Source organism: Lagopus muta, chromosome 18, assembly GCF_023343835.1.
Source record: "Lagopus muta isolate bLagMut1 chromosome 18, bLagMut1 primary, whole genome shotgun sequence".
Classification (NCBI taxonomy): Eukaryota; Metazoa; Chordata; class Aves; order Galliformes; family Phasianidae; genus Lagopus; species Lagopus muta.
The window spans coordinates 2,782,613-2,797,819 of NC_064450.1; positions in this window are offsets into that span (position 1 = coordinate 2,782,613).

Consider the following 15,207-nt stretch of genomic DNA (forward strand, 5'->3'; position numbering starts at 1 on the left):
AACCCCTAAGAGAAAACGGGTAGGGAAAAAAAGCAGCCAAAAAATCAGCAAAAGATCTGAGGCTGCTGCTGGGTTTCCCTGATGCTGGAAGCTCTGTGGGGCAATCACTGAGTCCATGAAGAGCTCAGGGGTATCTTTGTTAGAGGTAAGAGCATTTCAACAGCTTGCTTTGTGTTTGCTGTTTTCTGGAAGACCAGCAGAGAAAAGCAAAGGAGCTTCGTGTGCTTTGGGACAGTGACTTGCACAGCTCCTCACTGGCCCAGTTCCCATGAAAGTGCCCAGCTGATATCAAGTGGTCCTCAAGCAGCCTAATTGCATCTGTTTTCTCTAAACATTTACAACCAACAAAACATGCATGTGTACGTTCAGCTGAGGGCCACGGAGAAAAGCAGCAGCTGCTCCCCACGTTCCCACTGGAGCTTGTATATACTGCAGTGCTTTTTAAAGCATCTATTTACATTTTCATTTTGGATCCCTCTTCACTTCCTGAGCAGATTTGGCCAAATCCAGCACTGGTGAAAAGAGGGTGCGTTGCCCCAGTGTCAGCATAGCTACGTTCATTTCAGCAGGGTGGGAGGATGGGTCAACGATGGGTCTCCTCTATTGCTCATCCTTATGGACCTAGATATTGCTGCTCTGCAGCCTTACTGGAGCACCCAGACCATGCTCTGGGCTGGAGGACCCCATGCAAGCAAGCATGACATTGCTACAGGAGGTGGAGCATGGTTAGGAAGGCAGGAGCCAACAGCTGGGCACTTGTGTTGGCTTCAGCAAGGAGGACAGAGCCACAGTGGAAGGGCTGTAGGATGCTGCATGGCTTTCTGCTCAGCAGGAGCCATGGTTTGGCTCTTGTTGGCTACTCTGGGGAAGGAAGGAGCTTCCCAGCTTAGGATGTGACAGAGAAGTGCCATCCAGAGGCTGTGTTGGATCTTTAGCCTCGGAGAACATTATTTCTATTAGTCACCATATGATATTTTCAGTCTCTTGTTTCTCAATGCCATCTCAGAGCAGAACAAACCACATTTTTCATTACCCACAACATACACTGAGACACTTAATGAGTGATCTATCATTTTAAGGAACCAGGGATGTACCTAAGGCCAGAAACACAGTGCATTCTCAGAGCACCGTGTTAAGGCCAAGAGTCCACTGGCATTCCCTGTTCTTTAGGTAAAAAAAAATTCTTCTTCCCATAACTTCTGCAAAGACAAAGAGAGAATCCCATGGATCCTGGTGTCACCCTGTGGAGTTTCAGGGACCTGCTCCCCCCTCCCCAAGCCTCCTCCCATTCATTTGCATTATCCAGCACACCACAGCTGGTATCTCACACCCTTGGTCAACTCAATGGCTCCTCAACAGTAGAGATTTAGTTAAATTGGAAGCTTCAGAAACAAACTTGGAAGTGAAGAGAAAATAGGCCTGGTGTGTTAAGCATAAAAAAATCCATTGCTTAACAGTGACATTAACAAATGATGTTCATTACTTATTTTCCAAATGACCAAGCCTGATCTCTGATGGAGATGTAGGGGAGTCCAGTAATTCCCTTTTAATCATTTCCCTTTGCATGATGGAAGAGGAGAGCTGCTCACCAGTAACACGGCCCTGTGCTGCTGAGGATGAGCAGTTCTTCATGGAATAATGTTTTCTCTCAGTACAGCATTGATACAAGCCTACATGTGTCTGACACGAGCTCCTAAAAGCATGAGTTTGTTTGTATTTGTGTTGCTGGTTCCCGTGCTAGCAGCCACCATCTGCTTTCACCTGTGTGGGCTGTGCTGCACATCCCGTATCGGTCCCCATTCGTCTCCAGAATTCATTTGCAAAAGGGAAAAAGGAATCTGGATGCTGATGACAATGCCGCACTTCATTGCTGTTTGGCACAGGGGAGTTGACGCACATCTATAGTTGCTTTATTTTCTCCTTGCTCATCTTTTGAAGCTGCCATCCCTCAGCTCTATTCCATATGCAGAATTGTTTGTGGCTGATTCAGTGCCTGCAGAGGTGTTTGCTTTTGTAAGCAGATGTGTTCTCAGGAGAACGTGCGTGTGCTTTGTGTAGGCTGGGACAGCACATGCCGTACTGCAGCACCGTGCTGTTATCACTGCCAGCTCCATGTTGCCCTGCCCTTATCTCAACCCTGAGCCCCTTCCCTTCCTCCCTCAGTTCTGTACAGGATGGGGAGTGAGAGGTGTGGATGCCCAGCAGAGTGAAACCAGCTCATCTGGGCAGCACGCCTGGCTCTCATGTGGGAAAACTGTTACTGCAAAACCTTCCTGCTTTCCTGCACAGGACTCAGCACAAGGTGTGCATTCCCTTAAATGTGATGGAATGCGAGCCTTGCAGCTCAGTGTGCCAAGCTGGCATTTGGCTTTGCAAAAATAGTATGGAGGTGCAGCAGGGCTTCCTAATATGCGGTTCTGATCCAGCTGTGCTTCATATTTTGGAGTTTGCTTTGTGGTGTAATAGAAGCCCTTTTTTTATCTGCTGCCAGCTGTGCAGCCATGCTTTCTCCAGGAAAACTTGTGCACTTTTCCCCATCATACAGCAGAGAAACAGAGGCACTGTCATGGCAGAGCCAGGCTGCCCCACACATCAATCCCCTGGCAGCAACCTCAGTGCCAACAACCAAATAGTCCTTCCTGCAAGGACACAAAGTGAAGGGATCCTGGCTGAGCTGCCTGGGTCTTGCTGCCATGCAAGGAAGGGCTGTTCCAGGTCAGGAGTCCCTCATGGACTTCATATTGGGAATCCCAGCCCAACTCCAAGGTCAGGGCTGCGCTGCACCAAGGCTGGCTGCAAGCAGAGCTATTTCTGCTCACATTTGGTTTAGGTTTCAGAGGCATCACATAAACATTCCCAGTAAAGATGCTTCTTCCAAAGAGTTAGGCTAAGTGGGGCTTCCTCCTTTGTGTTTATGGGAAAGCATTTTGTTTAGACTGAAAAGCAAACGAACAGCTCCACTTATTCCTCCCCGGCACATTGCAACCAGCTCACAGGCATCTGGGGTGGGAGATTCAGCACAAGCTCAAGCAAAATCCACATTAGAAGTCCCATAACAAGACACTTGCATTGCAGCCATGGGACAGAAGGCTGGGCAAGGGCAGGAGGCACCATCCACCATACATTCTTCACAAGTAGGGTTGTCCTGGGATCACAACAGCAGATAAACTCTTCTCTTAAGCATTATTCTGGCCTGTGAACCAACCCCACAACCTCCCACTGCCTGGGAGGGTTGGAAAATGCAGTACCTCTTGCCCTGTGCTTTCTGGAACTATAAAAATAAAGAGGTATTTTGGATTTTGCCTTTCAGGGCTACCTGAACACTCACCTCTGCATGAACACCAGCAGTAGGCTTTACACCCAAGAAGTACCACTCAGAATAGACTGTAAGTGAGAACTAACCTGGTGTCTGAATAGGGGGAATTTCCCCAGGGGTTGAAAGAGTTCTGTCCGAGCCTTTCATGGAGTTATTATTTCTTTGATTTAAAGGGGGGAAAAAAGCGATGAAAATCTCTGCCGAGAACAGCTGGCTGATTTTTACTCTTTCTTTATAGCAAATCCCAGCCAAAATCTGGCTGCTGGCAAGCACAGACCCAACATCTGCAGGAGGAGAGGCCTCCAGCCTCTCCAGCTCACTGGAATTTTCCAGCTGCTATGAAACATTTCCCAAGTTCACTACAGCGTCTGTTGAGGTAGGGATGGTGTCCAGGTGGGTGCTTTTTGCTCTGTCCTGGTGCCAGGCTGAGGATGGTGAGGGTGGCTGGAGAAATGCCCACCCTTGTTGAGGGCTGGACTCCACAGTGATGCTCCGAGGGATTGGCTTTTCTTTCTGGGACCAACTGGAGAAACTCCTAACCTCATGTTGGCCTTGTCCCTTTTTCTCCATGACTAGGACCTTAAATCGTGGCCATCACAACTCAGTATACAGACTGTTGGTCTCGTGAACACTGAGTGACATCTTCACTCAGCAATCCCAGAACTTTGCACAGCTGCTCAGTGAAGATGGTTCTCCCCACATGCTGAAGCAGGCTTCCCAAGCTTACCCATACAGCAACACAATCAGCCATCCAGGGCTGACATGTGCCCATCCTCATGGACCTGCAGGAAAGGCTGGTCCTTCAACTCAGACAGCTTCCTGATTTGAATCCAACTGCTTCCAAAAGTCCTTTCCAAGGGTGGCTGATGGCTTCAGCATGAAACAAGACAATGGGGCTCACTCGAATGTCTGCAAAGCAGCAATCATATATTCAGCGGTATTTGCAGGACTGGCACTGAAGGAAAAGGTGACAAGTGGCAGCACCTGGAACGATCTCAACTCTATTTCTAATCAAACTAAAAATCCCCAAATAAAGATGTGAGCAGGCCCTGAATTAGCTGCCTGGTACAGTTATACAGCAGCTCCCACCTCCAAGTCCCTAAGCACCCTTCAAACTCTTCAAAATTCACCCACAAGAAGATGAGAGCCTGATTCTGCCAGGTGACACTCCGGGCATCCATGGGAAGGAGGCAGTGCAAGGGTTAAGTCCCTTGGCAGCAACTCAGTTGCACGATGCAATAAAATATTTTATGACATTTTTACAATATTGTGCAATGGGATTTTGAGCCCTCAAAAGAAAACATGATGTGAAAGTAAGATGCATCAGCATGGAGCAAACAGCACAGGTATGAGATGCTTTCCTTTCCTCCCATCTCCTCCCTTCTCCCTCTGCCCTCTGTGCAACTGGGAGCCCTCATTCCTGCCCCACTCAGCCCAGAGTGCTCAGTGCTTCCCAGCACATCTGCACTAATTTTATGTGCATGCTACATACTTCCATGGTGAGCACATAGTACTTGTTGCTACAAACAGCCCCAATAAATGTGGGAGCCAAGTGTGCCTAAATATTACAACATATTAAACACCTTTTAGCCTGATCCATAACCTCGTAATTGGTATAAAAATAACAAGATTTGTCTTTACATGGGATTCCAGTGTTCTTGTTGCTGTCCTTTTGCTGCTTGACACTGTGGCTCAAGATACCAGTGGTAGGGCAAACTGGTGGTGAGCAGCTAAAATCAAGTAGGACACTAAGTCAGTGCGTCCTAAACTAACTCAAATGATACTAAGACAAAGGAAAATGTGTTCACATCAAAAGAATATGGGGATGTTTCATCTAGTGGTGAAACATGGATGTAGACGTGGCACTTGGGGACATGGTTTAGCGGGCATGGTGATGCTGGGTTAACAGTTGGACTAGATGATCTCAGAGGTCTTTTCCAACTTTAATGATCCAATGGCTGTAGGGAGAAAGAGAGGATGCTCAGGTTGGATATTAGGAAAAAATTCTTCTCCAAAGGAGTGGTTACGCATTGGAAGGGCAGCAGGGAATTTGGGGGATCACTGTCCCTGGAGGTGTTCAAGAAAGGGGTGGTTGTGGCACTTAGGGACATGGTTTGGTGGGCGTAGTGGTGATGGGTTGACAATTGGACTAGATGATCTTGGAGATCTTTTCCAACCTTAACGATTCTATGGAGAAAGAGAGAATGTCTAAAGCCCCAAAGTAAGTTTCATCAGAAGTAGTTTGTCTCAGAGGTTCTCCACAATTATATGGAAGTGACCCTCACTGGAAAGGACCAACGCTTACCTATCAGAACAGCTGCAGCAAAGAGAGTTCAGCAGATGTGGATTGTCACCAGATGCATTGAGTATGACTGTATCTGTCATGGCACCACCAGTCCTTCCAGGAGCCGAGGTAAGGAGAAAGCTCATATTGTCCTGCAGCTGCCACTGAAGCTGCAAGTTTCAGGAGGTGCCACTGTAGTGGAAACAGAGCATGGGAAGGCATCCAAGTGGTCATGACCAGCAGGGTCATTCTGATAAGCTCCTGGTACTGCTCTAGAAAGGAAGCTCCCCTTTGAATGCATTGGATAGGTGGAAAATTTATCCACAATCCAAAGGTGAATTTGACCAGGACTGTTCCAAACACTCAGAGATCAGAGACCACCATGCAATGGGCAGTGGAAGAGAAACCTTCACCTCTCCCTCACATGAACTCCCTTCCCTGCTCCAGTCTTTCTGATAACATGGGATGGGAATGTACTTTTTTAACAGAGGCAACTATGAGGTTCTTCTGTGATCACTTTTTTTCCAGCAACTGATGCTCGAAGAAAAATCCCAGATATCACAAGGCTTGGCATAAAATCGTATAAATTGGCAACACTGTATTTGGAAGAAGGCAAGTTAAGGAAAGCCTAATCCAATCTCATGCTCTGGAGGAGCAGCAGAACGGCTGCGGCCTGCTGAAGTGGTGGGGATAGGAGTGCTCGTGCCATGCAGGACGTGCCTGGAGTCCTGGTAGGGTACAGAGCAGCTCAGATGGAATCTCAGCATCTGAACTTCTGAAAACAGAAAGATCCAGCATCACGGCTTATTTGTCTGATCAAACAGAGCAAATCCCTCACTCTGATCCTGCTGATGGCTCTAAATTGCTTTAAACATTGTTAAATGAACCACACAATACATTCTCAATGTATTTTTTTCTTTTAGTGGTGCCTTGGCCTGACTTCAGTGGGTTTTTCGTCTCCTTTGGAGAAGCATCTGCTGAGCAAGTGCTGTCTGTGAGGACTCACCTGAGCAGGTTTTGCTCTTTTGTTTCCACCCATCAACCATTAAGTAGGGTTTTATTACACAGCTCCAGCCATGCCCAGAGCTTCCCTGCGTTCTGAAGGGTGCAATTACAGGCTAATTAGGCAAGAGGCAGAAGGTCAATCTGCACAACGCCAGCTGCCAAATTGAGGCTGGACACAAGCTGTCTGGTCCTTCCTGAAAAGGAGTCCTTGGGGGTTCTCATGCTGCATCCCATAGGATGGGGCTGCGCATGGGGAGAGCACTGGGAAGGGCTCTCAACCAGCCCATAAATCTGCATTGCACACCTGAAAGGAAACAAGAAAAACCATTGGCTTGGGAGGAAGGAAAGGGATCCTGCAAGTGAGGCAGGAGAGAAAATATTTCTCCTCTGAAGCAGCTGTGACTCCAGCACTGGGCACATCGAAGTTCTCCACTCTGGGTGCCCCTTCAGCTCAGGAAGTCCCATGCAGTGGGAAAACCCTCCCCATTTCACTGCAGGTTTACCCAAGTCCCCCTCCAACATCTTGCAGGGTGCCCACCATCACCCCATGGTCCATCTTTCCCACCCTTGGCATCATTCACACGAGGTTTTTGGCAGCCAAGTGTGGGATCCCAAAGCGCCAGCAGATCACCTTGAACGCTTGTTCCAGAGATCTGCTTAAAGCACTTGCTGGCGGCTGTCCTGAGAGAGATGGAGGGTGCTCCACCAGCTGCTATCGATGGCATCACCACTTGGATTACATCAGTTCTTGTGACATTGGCCAACTGAAACCTTGCTCCCCAAGGGAGGCCCAGCTTAATTGAGTGTGGTTATTAATACTGCATTATCAGCAGCCAGATGGTCCAGGGACAGGCAGTTTTTATACATTTTACTGATGTCCTTCAGTGGAAAATTATTTCCACTTATCTTTCGTCCTCTTATACTTGAAGTAGAAGGAAGTGTGGACAGCAGCACCCTCCACTGCAAGCAGTCACCACGAGGAAGTACCTGCCTGGAGGAGCCTGATGTGGGAAGGTGTCTGCATGGGGGTTAATTAAAACAGCTCCATGGGTTGGCTGGGGGTGGGAGGCAGTAGTGGGCCCTTCCCACCTTGCCCAAGGTGGCTTTTTCTCCATCATTCTTTCCCCCCACGTACACACTTTTCCTGCCTTTTTAACTAAAAGAGCTCTCTGTGATGGATTCTCAGAACCCTCAACCCCAAGGGCGTCACCGAAGGCTTTCCACATGCTGATAGATGGATCCACACAGCTCCCTGGGCCAGTCAGAGCCTAAAATATGGAGATAAATAGAACCAGGGGGCAAGCAGAAGAGCATCCTTAACAGTGTGGTCTTAGGTGTCCAAAAATGGCCATGGAGAGATGTCTTTAGCCCAAAGATTTTCTGCCCCCATCAGTGGCAACTCAGTCCAATGGCCTGGATTCAGATGCCTCTTCAGAGGTCGTTTCATTTGGTCTTAGTTCCAACAACATCACTTTCTGGCTCTTAGTTCTAACATCTCCTGCAATTCAGATCACAAAATGATGGTGCAGATAACCAGAAAGAAGCCCCTGGGCTTCATCCTGCTAGTAAAACTGCCCCAGGCTGCTCTATACATGCCATGGGGTTTGCCAGGTCTCACCCTCCTGAAAAGCAGCCCTCCAACTTCAGCCATCAGTCTGCACTGGTTGTGATGGACATGCCACTGAGGAACAGGCAGGAGGGCTGCAGTGGGTGTCTGAGCAGACACTGGGTAACTGACAAAGTCAACAAGCTGTAGGGTGAGCTCTGGGTTCATGTGAGCACTGGGGGTGCTCATGGTAGCTCAAGGAAGTTGTGGGGAGCACAGCTCCACAGAGTGAAATCCCAATTCAGGCATGAGTACGGGTGCAAACTGCTCATTGCACTGTGTGCTGTAGAGAAAGCTTAGAGCAATAGATACCTATTTAGCGGTCTCAGTGAGGTGCTTAGAGTCAAGTGAGCTGAGTCCTCCCTGAGTGACCGCACTCAGACAACCACTGGGGTGCTGGATGATTCAGAACACTTTGTGATTTGCTATGCAAACCTTTGCTTCGTGCCCAGCCAGGTGACTTGGCTGAACTCAAGGGACCTCCAGCATCTCCATGGTGCCCCCTTGTCCCAGAGACGAGGCCACTTTCCGTTGGGGTCCAATCACCCCAACACCACCAGAATTAGTTCTTACTGGGAAGGGAGCTTTTCTTTAGCTTATTTATATTTTGCTTATAGGGCTCCCTGGGCTGGCCGCTCACCGGGAACATCATCAGCAAAATAGCAAACAGATGTTATCCAAGATCGTTCATAAATATTTCATAGCAGCCTGTGAGCCACCCGGTGAAAGACAGAGACCTCAGCACCAGGTCTGAGCTTATTACCAAGCACCAACAAATGCTTCTAATTGTGTCAGCAGCGATGCCAATATTATTGACAGCAGCAGAGAGAACAGCCCGCTGCGGTTATTTGCTTTGCTGTGGGCACCCGGGCTAATAAAACGGAAATTGAAGGTGATGGATAAGACTTTGTGGAGAGTCTCTTCTCCTTATTAGATTAACACAGTAACATAAGCAAACAGGGAAAGGCGAGGAGGAGAGGGAAAGCCCACAGAGATGAGCAAGGGAGCTCAAATGGATGGGGAGAGGGTGCAGGACTTGGAAAAACTTGCTCCACGCCAGTTACTTCCCAGCAGCAGCAGTGCTGTCCCCGTGTCACCAGGGATGATGTGACACTTGATTCCTTGCTGTGTGCAGAGCATTTTGACGTCTTTGCTTCAAAGGAGCTTTTATTAAAGTTCCTGCTTGCTAAGAACTGCCTGGGACTAATAAACACGGTTTAAGAAAAGTAATTTGGGGACATGACAGCAGCTTGGTGGTGTGTGCTTTTGGGTGTGGAATTGTGTGTGTGTGCAAGCGCAAGCAGCTCACTAATTCTCCAGAGATCCTCCATTTATTTGGAGGCAAAAGACTCCCATGTGAACATAAGACTTGCTATGGCAATATTTTATATGCATGTTTTAATCCTCTCTCTAAGCAGCCCGTTTATTAAAACTCGGCAAGTTTCAATTTTTGAAGCTGGTTTCTTGAGCTGTCATTATCCTCCTGCTGGAGCAGATTAGCGGATTGCTAGGAGGATGCAATTTGAGCTCAATTAATTCTGCTTCAAGTCCCAATTCAGAGCTGCTAAATAGCTCTCAAAGCCTCCCATCAGGATCCCAGCACTCCTCTCCCTGGCGAATTCAGCCTTGGGAGCACACCTCTATTGGGATTCCTGCAGCCACTGCCCCACAGCAGCCCCATGGCACCACTGGGCCACGTCTCCCATCCAAAAGGGCTCTTATGAGACTTTCTGCTGGGTCTCTCTAAAGCATCCTGCACCCGGGGAGCGAACACAGAGCTGATGTTGCAAAAAGCCATCCCCAGCGTTCGAGCTCTCTTCTCTTCTGAATCCCTTCTGTTAGATCAGCTCAACCGTTGGCGCAATCATTTTCATGTCTGCTTGAGTGCAGTAATGAGAGGGAATGGCAGAGTAAAGCAGATAATATGTAAAGCAGTGAAATAAAAATAGTCAGTCCGCAAGCCAGGGCGGTTTTATTTCCTTTGGGTAAGGCTTGCCTTGGCTGTCATAAGCAGGATTAAACCAGGGCCTTGAATTAACCTGCCGGGCCCAGGGCTGCAAATCCTCACTCGTGCAGTTGGGTCTATGCGGGTGGAAACTGGGCTCTGGGAGCTGTGTTAAATCACCATTCAAGCACGGCCATCGGCTGCTCCTTCTGCCAGCAGCTGTCCTTCCTCACATTCCTCTGCACAACCTGTACCACCGGGCCAGGCTCCAGGACTGCCCAGACCGTCATGAATCTTGACCTAGTTTACAAACAGGTATCGAGTCCATTTCCTCCGTTCTGGCTTTCATCTCTCTTCCTTCCTTGCTCTCCCTCTTGTGCTCACAAGTACACACTGCATGTCCTCCTTCCAGCTGCCAGCCAGCACCGCTCGCCTCCAGCCTGCCCTGTTTGCTCCCATCATTGCACCGTCAGACTGCACAGCCTCCCACCATCCTGCTGGATCTTCTCTCTGGAAGCCCAAGAGAAGGGAGCTGAGGTACCACCATCACCACAAACCCAGAGCAGATGTCTCTTGTGGCTGCTTCTACTGCTTTTCTGTTAAGACAAGGAGGATTTCTAGAATGCAGATCACCTGGTAGAGAACAGACTGGGACAGGGGCACAGAGCCATTCCATTGGCAGTACAGTGCAGCCTACAGCAGCTTTTCACAGCTGCACTTTGCCCACAGCCTCCCCTCACCAAATGCAATGAAACAAAAGAGAGCCCACATCACCAGGTGGGACCACAGAGAAATGCCCATATTTCTGTCTTCCTGATGTCTGGACATCACAGGATTCGCTTCTGTGCTGCCTGCATCTCTCAGAGCATCATCCCACCGTGAAGCTCTGGTCTTGTGGCATCACCGAGAGCAGGAAAGTGCAAAGCAAGGCTCTGGTGCATGGTGCTATCATTCACACCCAAACAGCATGCACAGAAACCTTTGGAGCTGGCACTACCTCACACATGAGCCTTTCTGAAACTATGTCCCCAAGGCAAGGCAGAAAACATGACTCATTGCAGTATGTTGGCTTCAAAGGGATTCCCCAGCAGCCTGATGGACACCTGGCCCTGCAGGAAGTGGGCTGAAAAAATACTTAGTCCCTAAAGGTCAGCATGTGGCACACCGGTGGCCTGGCTGGGAGTGAAGGGCACAGCTGCAGGCATGCCAAGATGTGCTGCTGGCACAGGTGCTGCACATCAGGGATTCTCCATCCCAAATGCCTCCGCTGTCCCTTGTACATCATTTCATCCCTCTCTGCATGTTGCAGTCTTGACTGTCCCATGTCTTACAGCCAAGCACACAGGTGGGCTGCTCAGCTTCGCTGTTGCTGTCCGTCGTTCATGGGCTCGTTACAGTGCAGGGTGGATGCTAGCACACAGTGCCCCAGAGATTTGCTGTCTCCCAGAGATCCAGCTGTGCTCTACAGAGGTGACACCCACAAAAGGAAAGCTGCACACAGCCTGTGTCCTGCAGCAGTGGGTCTGCTCACACAGCCACCAGCAGCTGTGCTGGAGAAATCTGTGACCCATCTCCATGTCCTCTGCCACTGCTGTTGTGCTCACAGAGATGCGCCCAGATGATGTGAATCCATCCAAACAGGAGGTGCTGGGCTGCTCCAACCCTCACATTGCCCCATTCCCAGGCAGCCAGCAGGGTTCTGTAGAGCCAGGAGAGGGTTCAGACCTGGTGCTGGGAGCACTGGTTGGGATGGGCACAAAGGCTGTGAGCCCGTCCAGCCCTCTCTCAATAAGCACAGAGCAGTTGAGCACTTCCTGCTCATCAGGATCTTGCTGTAGCTAGGGGTGCTTTGTGCCTATTGATTAAGGGAGCTGCCTTTGTGTCTGGGTTCCTCCAAAACACAGCCAAATGCTTGGGAAGGATCACAGGAGGACTTTGCAGTTGGGGACCATGAGCTGCCTCCCCTGAATCACCCATGGTTGATTCCCATTTCATGGGAACCACTCCAAACTCCACAGACAGGGCTCAATCACTGGCACATAGCCCTCAGCTTGCCCAGGCACAGCCTAGAGCTGCACCTCATTGCTCCCTCCTGGGATAATCTTCATTACAGTCCACAATTCCCACCGTGAAGTCTTCATAGCACAGAGCTGAAAGGACCAAGTCAGCCCCAAAGCTGTGCTCTGTATCACAGCACCCAGCAGAGCCAGGGCAGGAGCCACACAGCATCCCCTGGACCTGAGGAGCAGAGCAGGTGGTGGAGCTGTGAAAACTTCCCCACACACATTAATTTTCCAGGGAAAAATAAAAGAAAGGGTGAGGGGGGTTGGAAAGCTAATGAGAACATCAACTAAACTGGGAGTGCACAGCTCTTGCAGGCAGAGCAGGGGGGCTTCAACTGTTACACTCCCCTGCTGTAATTTCCAAAGCGGTTTTGCCGGCTTACACCAACGTTAAGTCCTTCATCCGCTGTTCTGTCTGTCACCCAGAAGCTCCTAATGCCCAGCACAGCTGGAAAGAGACCAAACAGCTTCCAAAAACAGCTGCCCCGAGCCTCACCGCCAACCCCAGTGCGAGGAGCAGGGGCAGGAGCTGTTGGCAGATGAGCAAAGATTCTTTTGGCAAACTGGAAAACAGTGAAAGACTGGAGATTTCGTTGTTGTTGCTGTTGTTGTTGTTTTTAATGGGTCCTTGCTGTGAAATGGGGGGATATTTATCAAGACATTTCCCAACAGAGCTGAATCTCTGCACCCAAACCCTATAATCGGAGCGCAAAGGCTGTCCCAGGGCGAGGACCATGCTACTGCTGGAGCAGCCAACAGATCTCCAGACCCCAAAGCAGGTGATATGTTAAAGCCAAGGGCTGTGCCTTTGTGCAGAGCTGGACATCTGGCACAGGGCTGCAGTGATGGCTCCAGCCCATGGCCTGCACTGCGCTCATGGAGACCCCAGTGGCGATTCTCATGCAAATGGCTGGACGGCGCGAACAGATGTGGAACATTTGGTTCTGTTCTTGTTGGCTTGTAAAGAAATTGTGTGACTGGAAGGGGAGAAAAAAGGGGCGAAAGTTTATAACAATGGTTCTCCCTTGGTGGCCCGAAGCGATGGAGTTTATGTCAGGCTGTGCCAAATTCATATCTCTGAGTGAATGGGACCGGCCCCGTCAGGCTTTGAGGTAGAGGCAATGCACAAATATTATAAATACAGGAAAGTGTGGAAGCTGTGTCATGTCCAGCGTAGAGCCATCCATCACCTCCTCCCCATCCTGAGTTTACAAAGTGGTTTCTGACGGTGCTCAGACAGTTTACTCGGCTGCGCGGACGGGCTGGAAAAGCTGACGGCATGCTGCAAGTATGTCGCGCTCACTCACAGGGAGCCCCGCCAGGAGATGCCCTGGCAGGTTTTGTTGATATTAGCAGAAGGAAAGGAAAAATCCACCGGTGCAGAGAAGCAGGCGAGGTGGAAGCACGGTGCGGTGCGGCTGTCCCATCACCTCCTGCTGCCCCTCGCTCAGGGTGTGGGATGGGGACACAAAGCTTGACGGAGGCACAGCACGTGGCAATGCTCAGCCTCCTCAGCTGGTTTTTCTCCTGGCTCTGTGAGTACAGAATTACTGCAGGGACACCCAGCAGTGTGCATGGGTAGAAATGTGCATCAGGATATTCAGCCATGCGGAGAAACCTATTCAGTGAGAATGATGCATGGCATGCCCACACGTTTGCATGCTGCAAACATGCAGACATCCCAGGCCCACGTGCATGCCCATACCTCCACCTGCTCTCCTGTGCATGCACACAATGTGAATGCTCACACAGCAGCATCCACCGCACACTATATCCTGAGGTTGACTTTTCCCTTCTTCATCTGTGTGGAACTCTGGGACAAATATGGACACAACGAGGGGAACCTCAAGGCTGAGCTCTTTCCACCTTGAGCTCTCCCAGGATATTTCTGTAGATGGTCCCAGTGGAACACAAAGGATTCACAGGTGGATGTGAAGGGCAGAAGGGAGCAGAGACAGTGGGAAGAGACTGGGTGGCTGGAAAACAGCGGATCTGATCAGTGCATGGCAGATGTGGAGCCAGCCAAGAAGAGCCATTGTGGGCCACCAATGTGTGCAACCCAACCTGCCCTCATCACCTTTTAACCATGCAGATGTGATCACATCTCCCTGCACTTGCCCAGTTGAGGCTCATAGGACACACACTGGGCACACGCATGGAGGGCAGGCTTTCCCACCCCTGGATTTTCCCATGGGCTCAGCACAGTGGCTGCTTATGGCCCAGCCCTATCTCAAAGCCTTGGCAAGTTCTCCAGGCATGACTTCATGGCTGTCCCCAAGCTGGCAGCAGCTCAGCATCGCCTAGCAGGAGCACGCTGTCTGTGGACAGGATGCTAAGAATACAGGATTCAGCCCAAACTCCCGGAGTGATGTATGTGGGCCAAATTTCCCATACAAGGCAGGAATGTGTGTCTCGCCTTCGCCCTTCCAGCAGGAACTAATGCTGCTTTGCTTCCTTTTAAAGTGCTCTCTCCAGCCCAGCCAACACAGTACGTGGAGCTGCCACCAGTCCCGTACTGCCAGGACACAGAGCTGCAGCCCAGCTCATGGCCCCCTGGTTCTTTCCCCCATCTCAATTGCCTACTCCAGCCCTCAGTGATCTCCAAGTATCACTCAGTTTAAAAAAATGACCCTTAACTTCAGTGCCCCTGGTTTAGGGTTTGGAGAGAAGCACAGCTTTGCACACTGTGATGAATGAATCCAGGACATGAGCACAGACAGCTCCTGTGCCCACTTAGGTTCAGCCTCACCACTGCAGTCCCAGTGGCCACTGAGCCCAAGCTGGACCAGAACCCTAACCCCAACCCTGGCCAAGCACAGGTGAAAACTGCAAAAACCAATTCTTCTCCCCCAGACCTTTTTCAGTTTCCTCAAAAGCACATTTTTAACAAGAAAAAGAAAAAGGCTCTGTCAACAGTTTGAGAACAGCCTTCCCTATGTGTTTAATATGGAAACATAAATGCAGATTTAGGGTTTAATTTTCCCTGTA